This window comes from Panthera pardus, unplaced genomic scaffold, assembly GCF_024362965.1.
Source record: "Panthera pardus isolate Hobbes unplaced genomic scaffold, ASM2436296v1 HiC_scaffold_10, whole genome shotgun sequence".
In the NCBI taxonomy this organism is placed as follows: domain Eukaryota; kingdom Metazoa; phylum Chordata; class Mammalia; order Carnivora; family Felidae; genus Panthera; species Panthera pardus.
In genome coordinates, this window is record NW_026526655.1 from 23,326,219 (window position 1) to 23,338,737 (window position 12,519).

A 12,519-nucleotide genomic window follows, 5' to 3' on the forward strand; every position below is an offset into this window, starting at 1 on the left:
CAACCAGATATTATTGAGCATCTATTATGTATCAAATACTATGGAATAGCAGGGGAAATAAAAAGGAAAAATATCCTGGCCTCCATTAAAAAATGTATTCTAGAAGAGAGGCAGAGAATAAAAACTTCAAGAGAAATAGTGTGAAGGAGAAGACAAAACCAGAGAAAGTAGATAAGAGGTACCAGAGAACGTTTATAATATTTTGACAAGAAAGGCTTCTTTCTTCTTTCTTCTTTCTTTTCTTTTTGACAAGAAAGCTTCTCATTAAGAAGCTATCATATGGATAAGATCTAAAGTAGGCAAAGGAGGGGCGCCTGGGTGGCTCAGTCGGTTGAACGTCCGACTTCAGCTCAGGTCACGATCTCACGGTTCATGAGTTCGAGCCCCGTGTCAGGCTCTGGGCTGATGGCTCAGAGCCTGGAGCCTGCTTCCGATTCTGTGTCTCCCTTTCTCTCTGCCCCTCCCCCATTCATGCTCTGTCTCTCTCTGTCTCAAAAATAAATAAACATTAAAATTTTTTTTTAAAGTAGGCAAAGGAAAAAACAATATAGACTTTTGAGAGAATATTATTCTAGGCAGCAGATTGGCAATTGCAAAGGCCCTGATGAAGAAATTATCTGGTCTATTCTAAGAAGACCAGTTATTCCTGGGGTAGAGTGAACAAGGAGTAGAGTATCATGAGATGAAGTTAGAGAGTTAACAGGGCTCTTAATCACGTAAGAGTTTGTTGGTTATTAAGGACTTTAATAACCTTTGTTTTAAGTTAAATAAAGAGCCAATGGGTTTTGTGAGCATAAAGGTAAGATCTGACTATATTTTAATGGGATTGCTTTGGCTACTCTTTTGAGGATAGACTTGGCTGAGTTTGAAGGGGAACAAAGGCATAAACAGAGAGACTAGTTAGGAGGCTATTTTAATCAGTGATATGCAGTGTTGGCTTGAAGTATAAGTGGAGATGGAGAGGAGTGGTCAGATACTGCATATAGTCTGAAGGAAGACCAATAGGTTTCCCTAATAAAATATTCATCATGGAAGAACGAGAGGACTCAAGATTTCTGAGATTTTTGAATAAAATACCTGGGCAAAAGGAGTTAGGAAACTAAATGAAATAGGAAAGAAGTAGGTCAGGGGCTTATATCTGCCATAGCAAGTTTGAAATGTCTTTTAAAGATGTAAAGTAAGAAGTTGAAGTTCAGAGGAGGTATCCTGGCTGAAGATAAACATCAGAAAATCAAGAAGTTAAGAGTGGATATAATTCTAAGAGGGGGAGGAAAGAAAAATTCCAATCAGGCACTTAAAATTTTAGATGTTTATATCTTATGTGAAAAATGTATTAATCTTGAGGTTTCCTCTCTGAACATTATTGAAACAACTGCTAGTTAATTAATACATGTTTGTTAATTAAAAAATAAAGATGATTGGCACATTTAAACTAAAGACGGGACGCATAACAGTTCAGATGAAAAAACTCACCAATTGCTTTAAACCCTCACTCTAATGTTACTGTAGGTATTTAACACATATGAATGTATAATCTATAAGCACAGACACAATTTTGAGATCAATAAACAAATGCCATTGTACATATATATAAAGTAATGCAACTTTTATTACTACTGTCATGATTATATCATCAAGCTATTGCTTCATTGCTTTCAGTGTCCACCTATACAAAATATTGATTGTGGAGAATATCCTAAAAAGCTGTATTAAAAATGGCTAGCTTTCTGTGAACCAAAGAAGGGAAGCTTGCTTTTAAATACAGAAAGAAAAAAAAAAGAAAAGAAAAAGATATCCCTGGTTTCCACTGCAAAATGGTAAAATGTTAAGAATATGAAACAAAAGATCTCTACATTTGTAGTCATTTATATACTTGCATAGGTTACCACATATCATTACCTAATGTAATAATAGGATATATGTGAATTACGAAAATGTGTTTCACGGTAGAAAAGTCTATTTCTTGTGGGAATTCTATTAGTAGATTACATAGCAAATTTTCTAAAAAATAGGGTGGTTAATGATGTAGCTATCTGTGAAGTAAATAAAATAGAAGACATAATTCATAGTATTATTAACTAAACACTCCATTTAAGCCAAACAAAGCCATAAAAATGGATTGAAATCCTTTACACTGTATCTAACATAGCTTATCAAGATATTTAAGCTTTTTTTGTTCTTCAATGTAATAACCATTACATTTATTTTTCAAGTTGTATAGCATTAGAACAGATTCCTGAATATAAAATCATATAGTAAAAGACATACTATTAATATATGCTCATTGATTTTCAGCTTAATGTCCTTGACTGTTTTATCCCAACCAAAAATATACTTGAAAGTAAAATATTTAAGCATGTTGTGATTAAAATAGGAAAAAAAAGGAAGCCAAAACAAACCAGTCAATACACTTTGAATTAAAAGTGGCAGGAATATTTAAATAAAACTGGTCACAATTACAACACTGAGATATGACAGAGAAGCTAGTTGGGAGTCCCAGCCAAGAGCCTTGGCAACCATGACATGACGTGACTATATCTTAATTGGGAACTGCTTTTCTGTGACTTTGGTAGTTATACTGAATGGACTTTGAATAGGCAGAGTACATTTTATTTAGAGAATTGGAACCTGAAAGGCTACGAATAAAAATACACATGCACGCATACCTCCAGAATACAACCATCACTACTATCATTAAAAGCTGGTTTAAAAAGCAACATTCAGTTTTTTAGTCTGAAAAGTCTGAGAGAAAATAGGAATCAATCTACACTTTTAATGATGAGAACCATGTGACAGTTTGGATGGAAAAGGAAATGGGGGGGGGGCTGCTGTAGTAGGGATGGGCAGAAAAATGTCCTGAGAGGACAGGGCCCTAAATGATAGGAGAGGTAACATAATCTGAATTTGACTGGAGGACTTGGAAAGATATTCAGTGAGATCTGGGATTCAAGAGATTGCCACTGAGGAGTCTAAGAGAGGGACTGGTTAATCACTCTAGTATGTGAGAAAACTGAACTAGCAACTAGAAGACGTAGTATTCACAATAAATTTAAAAGGACACACATATAGGGAAACAGAGAGGGATGCACTAAAAATACCCAGGGAAGAAAACAAAAGCCTTGAAAACTAAGATGGCAACAGCAGTACAGAAGAATTGGCATATGCACAATTTATAAGTGTGGAGTCAAAGAGATGACTATGTCTCTAAAGGAAAGTGAATTTAAAAGGCAAGGGAAAGTATTAGAATAGTAAATATAAATCATTGTTCCAGTAATTTATAACAAATGTATAAAATTAAGCTGATAGTTGCAAAAGGCTCCTGGGAGGCTTCTAAGGGTCTGGGGTTTTCCTGGCCTTAATTTTCAGAATGTATGAACTCACTGGAAACTGTTCATGCTCTTCCTTGATTTTTGCTGTAGCCAATCCTCTGGGATCAATGAATAATCAGTTTTATTATCACTTCTGCAAAGTGGCAAAATACATAAGTTTTTTAAAGAGCTGTTCTTTTAAAAAACTGCCTGCCTTGGGGCACTTGGGTGGCTCAGTCGGTTCAGTGAGCGAGCATCAGATTTCGACTCAGGTCATGAAATCATGGCTCATAGGTTTAAGCCCCACATGGAGCTTGCTGCTGTCAGCACAGAGCCCACTTTGGATATTCTTCTTCTTCTTCTTCTTCTTCTTCTTCTTCTTCTTCTTCTTCTTCTTCTTCCTTTCTCTCTCTCTCTGCTCCTTCCCCACTTTCTCTCTCAAAAACAAATAAATCTTTCTAAAAAAATAAAAAATGAAAATAAAAAATTGCCTGCTTTATTTATAGTAGGTTTTATTTTCTCTTTAAAAGCACAGTATCGGGAACTTTCCAAAACGCTTGGTGAAAAGCGGAGGAGCAGCTGCCGGGGGAGCTGCGCCCAGCAATGCGCTCCTTCTGCTCCCCCACACCGGCCTCAGCCCCTTCACCAGCTGTAGAAAACAGTGAAAGAAACTACTTACTGTGATGTTTTGTGGGTCAAACCCAATGCCACCCAGGAAGAATTGAAAAAGGCTTACAGGAAATTGGCTTTGAAGTACCACCCTGACAAGAATCCAAATGAAGGAGAGAAGTTTAAACAGATTTCTCAAGCTTTTGAAGTGCTATCTGATGTGAAGAAAAGGTAATTGTATGACAAAGGAGGAGAACAGGCAATTAAAGAAAGTGGAGAAGGTGGTGGTTTTGGCTCCCCTCATGGACATCTTTGATATGTTTTTGAGGGGAGGAAGAAGGATGCAGAGAGAAAGGAGAGGTAAAAATGTTGTGCATCAGTTCTCTGTAACCTTAGAAGATTTATATAATGGTGCAACAAGAAAACTAGCTCTGCAAAAGAATGTGATTTGCAACAAATGTGAAGGCCGAGGTGGTAAGAAAGGAGCGGTAGAATGTTGTCCCAATTGCAGAGGTACTGGAATGCAAATAAGAATTCATCAGATAGGACCTGGAATGGTTCAGCAAATTCAATCTGTGTGCATGGAGTGCCATGGCCATGGGGAACGGATCAATCCTAAAGATAGATGTTAAAGCTGCAGTGGAAGGAAGATAGTTCAAGAAAAGAAGATTCTAGAAGTTCATATTGACAAAGGCATGAAAGATGGCCAGAAGATAACATTCCTTGGTGAAGGAGACCAAGAACCTGGACTGGAACCAGGAGATATTATCGTTGTTTTAGATCAGAAGGACCATGTTGTTTTTACCAGGCGAGGAGAGGATCTTTTCATGTGTATGGACATACAGCTGGTTGAAGCACTGTGTGGCTTTCAAAAGCCAGTATCTACTCTTAACAACAGAACCATTGTCATTACCTCTCATCCAGGTCAGATTGTCAAGCATGGAGATATCAAGTGGGTGCTGAATAAAGGCATGCCAATTTATCATAGACCATATGAAAAGGGTTGCCTAGTCATAGAATTTAAGGTAAACTTTCCTGAGAATGGCTTTCTCTCTCCTAATAAACTCTCTTTGCTGGAAAAACTCCTACCTGAGAGGAAGGAAGTAGAAGAGACTGATGAAATGGACCAGGTAGAACTGGTGAACTTTGATCCAAATCAGGAAAGACTGTGCCATTACAACGGAGAAGCATATGAGGTTGATGAACATCACCCTCGGGTTGGTCAGACCTCTTAATGGGGCCAGTGACTAACATTGCTGGTACATGCAGTAGTGAATGAGTGAAGGACTATAATCATAGTTCACTACTTGCTACTATTTTTGTTTTAATATTCAACTATATAGTGTTTTAAAAGTTAAATGAAGAATAAAAAATATAAAAGCTCTGAAAAAAATAAAATAAAAAAATAAAAGCACAGTATCTACCATAGTTGTGAACCTCACCTCCTTATTCCCCTCATATCACTCATTCACACACACACACACACACACACACACACACACACACACACACACAGAAAACAAAATTAAAGTTGATGGGCATAGATTTCAATCTATAGTCTTAAGGATTAGTAGAGATAACTGCTCACTGAAAAAATTATAACCCGCCATAGTTAAATTTAGTAGCTTAGAAAATATGAAAAATGGATAGGGGTCCAAAAAGAACAAAATTAAATAACCATGAAAGTTGCCTATTAGCTTTAATGGAAGGGGAATCACTTAAATGACTTCCTTACAATTGGAGGCATTTGCACCTGACAAATTACTACTTTCTCCAGAGAAAAATACAAGTATTATTTGCAATCCATGGGCAAAAGAAAGCAAAAAACTCTTGGTTGAACACCAACTGTATCTTAGATTAATTTTAAAATGCATGTAGGTGTAGATCACTTAGTAAATAGAGCAGACAACTCACAGTGGATGAAGGAATGGGCTTCAAATCAGTAGTCTCAGGTGTATGTTCAAGCTCTGCCCTTACTAGCTAAGTCAATTTGAGTAATTTCTTTGTCAGGTATAAAATGACAATAATCTTATCTACTAGCACTGTTTTTTACAAAAGAGCAGATGATTAAATTAGACCATGCATGAGAAAATTCTGATACGTTCTAATACAGATTCTGAATGGACTTAATCTTTCCAAATTTCACAGGTGTAGGTACAGAAAATCCATCAATATTAATCTATAAAGTTAACTCATATAATTAATTCATTACTTAGGCACTGAGAAAAAAATGACTGAAGGGTTGTTTTGTTGTTTTTTGTTTGTTTTTAATTTTTTACTGTTCATTTTTGAGAGAGAGAGAGAGAGAGAAAGTGATACAGAGCACGAGTGGGGGAGGGGCAGAGAGAGAGGGAGACACAGAATCCTAAGTAGGCTCTGGGCTCTGAGCTGTCAGCACAGAGCCCAGCTTGGGGCTCGAACTCATGAATTGCAAGATCCATGACCTGAGCCAAAATTGGACACCTAACCGACTGAGCCACCGAAGCTCCCCTGTTTTGGTTTTTTTAATAAAAGAATAAAAAAGAATACAAGAGAAGTAATAAAAAAAGAAGCAAACAAATATCTAACTAGTATATGTACTTACAGTTATACTAAAATTTTAACAATCACATATGCTTTTTTAAAATATGAGAAAAAAACCCTATAACATAAAATATACTCATGGAAGAAATTTTAATTTGAGACCTGTTATGGTTGGTTGCTCCCTATTTTCTACTAAACCAGATTAAAACTCTTTGGCCACCCTTCAAGGTGTTTTACCAGCTTGTATCTTCTTTCATCTAGCCAAAATATGCTTTCTTCCAGATGAGGCAGACACATGCACTATAAACTCTGACTGATTTCTGCTCTCTTACATGCTTCTGCCATTTTTCTTCCAGGAGAATATTCTGTCCTTCTTTATCAATAGCTTCTCCCACCTTTATTCTTATCTGATGATTCCCATAATATTCTGTGGATTAATTAATTCACCATTGTCTCTGTTCCAATGAACATAAGACAGTAGGGCTACAAGGCAGATGAAGCTTTGCCTCTCACTGAGGATATGGATGATTCCAGCTGTAGAGAAGCATTCATTGCTAAACATGGACTAAGAGACAGAGAAATCAGCTGAAATCAGTACGCTAAATAAGGAAGGCTTAGGATCAGATGCAGATAATGAAATCCAGGGTTGAAAATGAGACCAGAGATCATGATATATAGAAGGTCCAACCCCAAATTAATAACCAGGATCAGGTGGATATTCAGTAATTGGCCAATTAAGGAGATGTTTACAAGAATGTTCATGGCCACATTACTTGTAATTAGTAAAAATCTGGAAATAATACCCAAAAAGCATATGAAAGAGCACTCAAATCATTTGTTATCAGAAAAAAAAAATGTCAAAACACAATGAGATATCAACATATATCAGTAAAATAGCTATAATGAAGAGGACTAACAATATCAATTTTTAGCACAGTTAAAAACTAGAACTCTGATACTTTGCTTGTGAGAGTATTGGAAAACAATTTAGTAGTATCTACTAAACTTGAACATATATCTCCCTTATGAATCAGCATATTTTCACCAAGACACATACATGAATGTTCATAGCAGTTTATTCATAATAACCAAAACCTAAAACAACAAACATGAATGAATGTCTTTCAACACAATTGTGGTATATTTATATAATGGACTATTATTATATTATTACTATTACTATTATTATTATACTATTACTCAAACTAAAAAAAAATTAACTACCAAATACCTATATAACAATATGGATAAATCTCAGAAATAGTATGTTAAGTGAAAGAGACCAGGCACCACAGAGACACTATTCAATTGCTTCATTTAATGTTCATAAAGGCAAAAGTAATTTATGTTCATTGAGATAAGAATAGTATTACTCCTGGAGGGTACATAAAGAAAACTTCTGAGTGTATCAAAGTTCTATATTCCTGTTGAAAGTTGTGTTTATATGAGTGTGTGTGTGTGTGTGTGTGTGTGTCCATGTGTGAGCATGTATATACCAAGCTGCATACTTGATATATGTATACTTTACTATATGTAAAATATACCTTAATTTAAGAGACCTTGTATTTTAGAAATATATGGCAAAATATTTATAGATGAAATAATGTGTCATATATCTGCTTCAAAATTATCTCATGTGTGGGGGTAGTTGAGTGAGCATACTTGAAGCAAAATTAGCCATTTTTTACTAACTTTTAATGACTATGTGAAGCTCAGTATATTATTCTTTCTGTTTTCATTTATGTTTGAAGTATTTCAGCAACCAATAAATGAGAAACTGTATAATCACAACTACATAATAGAATCTAGATAGATTGATGGATTTGGAGATGAGAGAGTGAATACAGTGTGTACAGAAAAATATTTGTTGAATTTTGCAGAGAAGTGGAAAGTGATATTGTAGCAAGAAGAGAATGTAAGATTAAAGGACTATAGGGGCGCCTGGGTGGCTCAGTTGGTTAAGCGTCCGACTTTGCTCAGGTCATGATCTCACAGTTCATGAGTTCAAGCCCCGTGTCAGGCTCTGTGCTGACAGCTTGGAGCCTGGAGCCTGCTTCAGATTCTGTGTCTCCCTCTCTCTCTGCCCCTCACCTGCTCACACTCTGTCTCTCTCTGTCTTTCAAACATAAACATTAAAAAAATTTTTAAGGAGTATTGAGTGCATATTATAAATTTGGTGTTTTTTTTTTTGAAGCCAATGGAGAGTAGTTGAAGAGCTATAATCAGAAAAGTCATATGATTAAAGTTTTAAGAAGAGCCATTATGTAGGTAGAGAATTCTAGGAGAGAAAAATGACAAGAGAACAAATAACAGTAAATGATGTAACAAGTAACAAAGTAGTAAATGATGTAGATCTATAATATGGCAGTAGAAATAAATTTGTAACAAAATGAACTGATGTGAAAATAAAGAAGGAAGTGCATGTATGCAATATGGTGATTGATTGGATGAAAGTAAAAAAGAAATTAGGCCACATTATTTCATCATTCATTCATTCAACACCTACGAACACCAGGAATTATGATGGCCTCCAAAGAGCAGTAGTAAATAAAATAGATATAATCTCTCCCTCATGAAGCTTGAGTACATGGAAAAGAAATAAATACTAACCAAATGAAAAAGATTTAAATATATAAGTTCTGTACAAAAAAACCCCAGAATTCTCTTATGAAGAATGAATGGAAAAGCCAATTTAAATAGATTGGGTAGAAAATGCTCTCTAAAATATGACATTTAAGTTGACACACAAAGAAAGAAGAGGCCGTCCTTACAGGGTGAGAGATGAACAGTTCAAAAAGAGAAAGGAAAGAGGTTAATATATGAGAAATAAAGCCAGTATGATGAAATGAATGAGCAAGGGAAAGAATGGAATGAAATGAGGTGAAAGAGGTGGGCCAGAGTGTAGATTCAAGGAAAGTAGTTTGGATTTTATAAATGCAATGGGATACCAATGAATCATTTTAAGAATGGACCTCATATTATCCATTTAGTTTTTACTTGATGTCTACTCCATTTCACACACAAACACACCAAAAACAAAATGACTAAACAGTAAGTGATTCTGGAGGGCAGAATATTAAAGTGGTTTGAAAAGGGAAGTTTTCTTAAACCTCTTCTAAGAAAATATTGGAGAATAACTTTGTTGCTTTTGAGTTGAAGAACTCCTTCAACAAGATAAAAATTGTAACTTATAAAGGAAAATATTAATAAATTCAACTTCACTAAAAAAAACACATGTTCATCAAAACAGGAAAATCAAAATGATAAGCTAAGATTGGGACAAGGTGTGGAAAATGCAAATAAAAACAAAAGAGTAGCATAAAAACATTTTTAAAATGTCCTTCATATCAGTCATAGAAACATAAATAATACAGTGAGGAAAAAAGAAAAAGATATAGGCAAGAATTTCATAGAAAAGAGAGAACAGACTTCCCTGTTCCCTGAGAAACAGCCATGTCCCTGGCTTCATGGAATTTAAACTAGAAGGAGTCAGATTTTAATGAAACCAGTACCATTCCTCAAATAGAGCCTGCTCCCTCAGCCTGGGACCCAACATCAAAAGATACTAGCAGAGGCCATCAGGGCTGACCTACACTCTTCGAACAAGCACTAAATGTTTCCTGTTTTAAGTGCATGAGATATTGAAGTTACTTTTTGTTGGGGAAAAAAAACTGACCCAGAGTGTACCATATACAAATATGAATTCTAAGTAATTTAAATTCCTAAATTAATAATATAAAGCCATAAATATAAGAGAAGATGTAGAAGAATATTATTGTAACCTAGCAATGGAGAAGGTATTTTTAAGCAAGTACCCAAGTGGGGAAAAAAAATCAAAGATTTTACTCAATGAAGGATACCACGTATCAAACTAACAAATGGGCAACCATTTGAGAGAAATACATGGCATTTAAAACCAATGAATAATACACAACTAATTAGTGCAAATTCTTTTCTGCCTACTTTTGACTGGAAAATGTTACCTAATAATAGTTTAATTTTCTATTGTTCTTAAAGTTTTTCAGATTTAAGATTCTCAGAATTGGGCTGATGATACTTTTTACTTAAAACTATGTTATTAAGGGGACACCTGGCTGGCTCAGTCGGTTGAGCATCTGACTTTGGCTCAGATCATGATTTCACGGTCCTTGAATTTGAGCCCCGAGTCAGGCTCTGTGCTGACAGCTCAGAGTCTGGAGTCTGCTTTTGATTCTGTGTCTCCCTCTCTCTCTGCCCCTCCACCACTCATGCTCTGTCTGTCTCTCTCAAAAACTAAATAAACATAAAAAATAAATAAAAATAAATAAAATAAACTTATTAAGAAATGTCTATGTTGCTTTTTTAAAAGTAATTTTTCATGTTTGTTTGTTTATTGTAGTGGAGGGGCAGAGAGAAAGGGAGAGAGAGAATCCCAATGAGGCTCTGCACTGTCAGCACAGAGCCCTACATGAACCTGATCCCATGAACGGTGAGATCATGACCTGATCCAAACAACAACAACAAAAAGAGTCGGGCACTTAGCCAACTGAGCCACCCAGACGCCCCTCATCTATGTTGCTTTTTAAATACTTAGTTCCAACTGCCTCATGGTAGTTCATTATATATCTTAGCATTGCAAATTTAAAGTTGCACACACACACACGTACCCAGAGAGAGACTATGTGCCTTTGCACTTGTACAAAAATTTCTCTGGGGTAAAAATTCAACAGCTGCACTCCAAAAGACATTCATGCGTAATTTCACTAAGTAATGCCAAATTGTTCTTTAGACAATTTATACATCCACCAAAAGTACATCATCATCATTCCTATTTCCCACCTGGTCATCAATAATTAAATTACAGCAACAACTAGGTATACAATGATAACTTATAACAAAGATACTTAGCTTTGGAAGACAACTTATCTATATTTCCAGTCAGTCAAATGAAGCAGATCCAGTGCCTTTCACTGTGCCTGGAAACTGAAGAACTCGCTAAATATTTGTTAAGCAAATAGTTGAGGAATGCCTCCTCAGAGCTTCCCCAGAAGTTGAAAGTTTTCATAGCAATGAAGCAAAATTAATTCTAACCTTGATGGCTTTGAATCACTTAAGAAAAAGGAAGAGATAAAAGAAGGTACAGAGAATACATTACTGAAAACTTGGAAAAGCCTCAAGATTCTGTAGCCCTCCTCAAGGAAGAAGAATAAACTAGAATATCAGAAATTCAAAATGCATTTATGTATGTGTGTGTGTATCTGTTTGTGTGTATGTGTGTGACGTGTGATGGCCAGTTTTGTGTCCACTTGATGGATCACAGGGTACCCAGGTAACAAGTGGTAAATGGAGTAAAGCAGATTGTCTACCTGGATGTGTGTGGGCTCCATCCAGTTTATTGTATACCCAAATGGAACAAAAGTCTGAGTAAAGGAGAATTTGCTTTCTCTGGCTGTCTTTGAACTGGGACATGGGTCTTATCTGCCTTCAGTCTTCGATTCACATATACTTTAGGCTCTTCTGCTTCTCAGGTCTTTAGACTCAGACTAGAATTATACCTCTGATTCTCCTGGGTTTCCAGCTTATTGACTCTAGATATTAGTTTCTTATAATAAATGCTTTATGTTTATTTTATTATATATATATATATATATATATAATATATATATATATATATCTTGTCTTAATATATATGTATCTTATCTTAATATGTATGTGTATGTGTTTGTATATCTATCTATATATCTATCTATATGTATATGTGTATATATATCCTATGGCTTCTGTTTGCCCACAATTACACATAACTTTTGTGATGGAAAGTTGGGGAAAAGGGATTGGCTAAGAAACTACAAAGGTTATTCAGTTTTCTCAATGTTTTATATAAAATCAAATTAAAGTGAATTAGAAGAAAAACATAAAGAGAAAGAAAATTTAAGGGTGACTTTTCAGCCAACAATTTATTTCAGTGAACCTCGGGAATAGTTTGGAATTTAAGTAATCTAGATTTGATATTTAAGACAGCAGCAAGAAGTATGATTCTCACACAGCCCTCCAGAAATATTTCCTTAATAAGTGTTCCTCCTTTTCTATACTCTGTGAT

General features: G+C 35.3%; 1 protein-coding gene and 1 pseudogene across 2 annotated transcripts in view; one reads left to right on the forward strand and one right to left on the reverse strand.

Moving 5' to 3' along the window:
- The window catches only part of LOC109265114 (dnaJ homolog subfamily A member 1-like), an 88,026-nt pseudogene extending 82,874 nt beyond the window's left edge, over positions 1-5,152 (forward strand).
- The window catches only part of SPAG16 (sperm associated antigen 16), a 1,004,062-nt gene that overhangs the window by 725,509 nt on the left and 266,034 nt on the right, over positions 1-12,519 (reverse strand). The window lies entirely within an intron of this gene.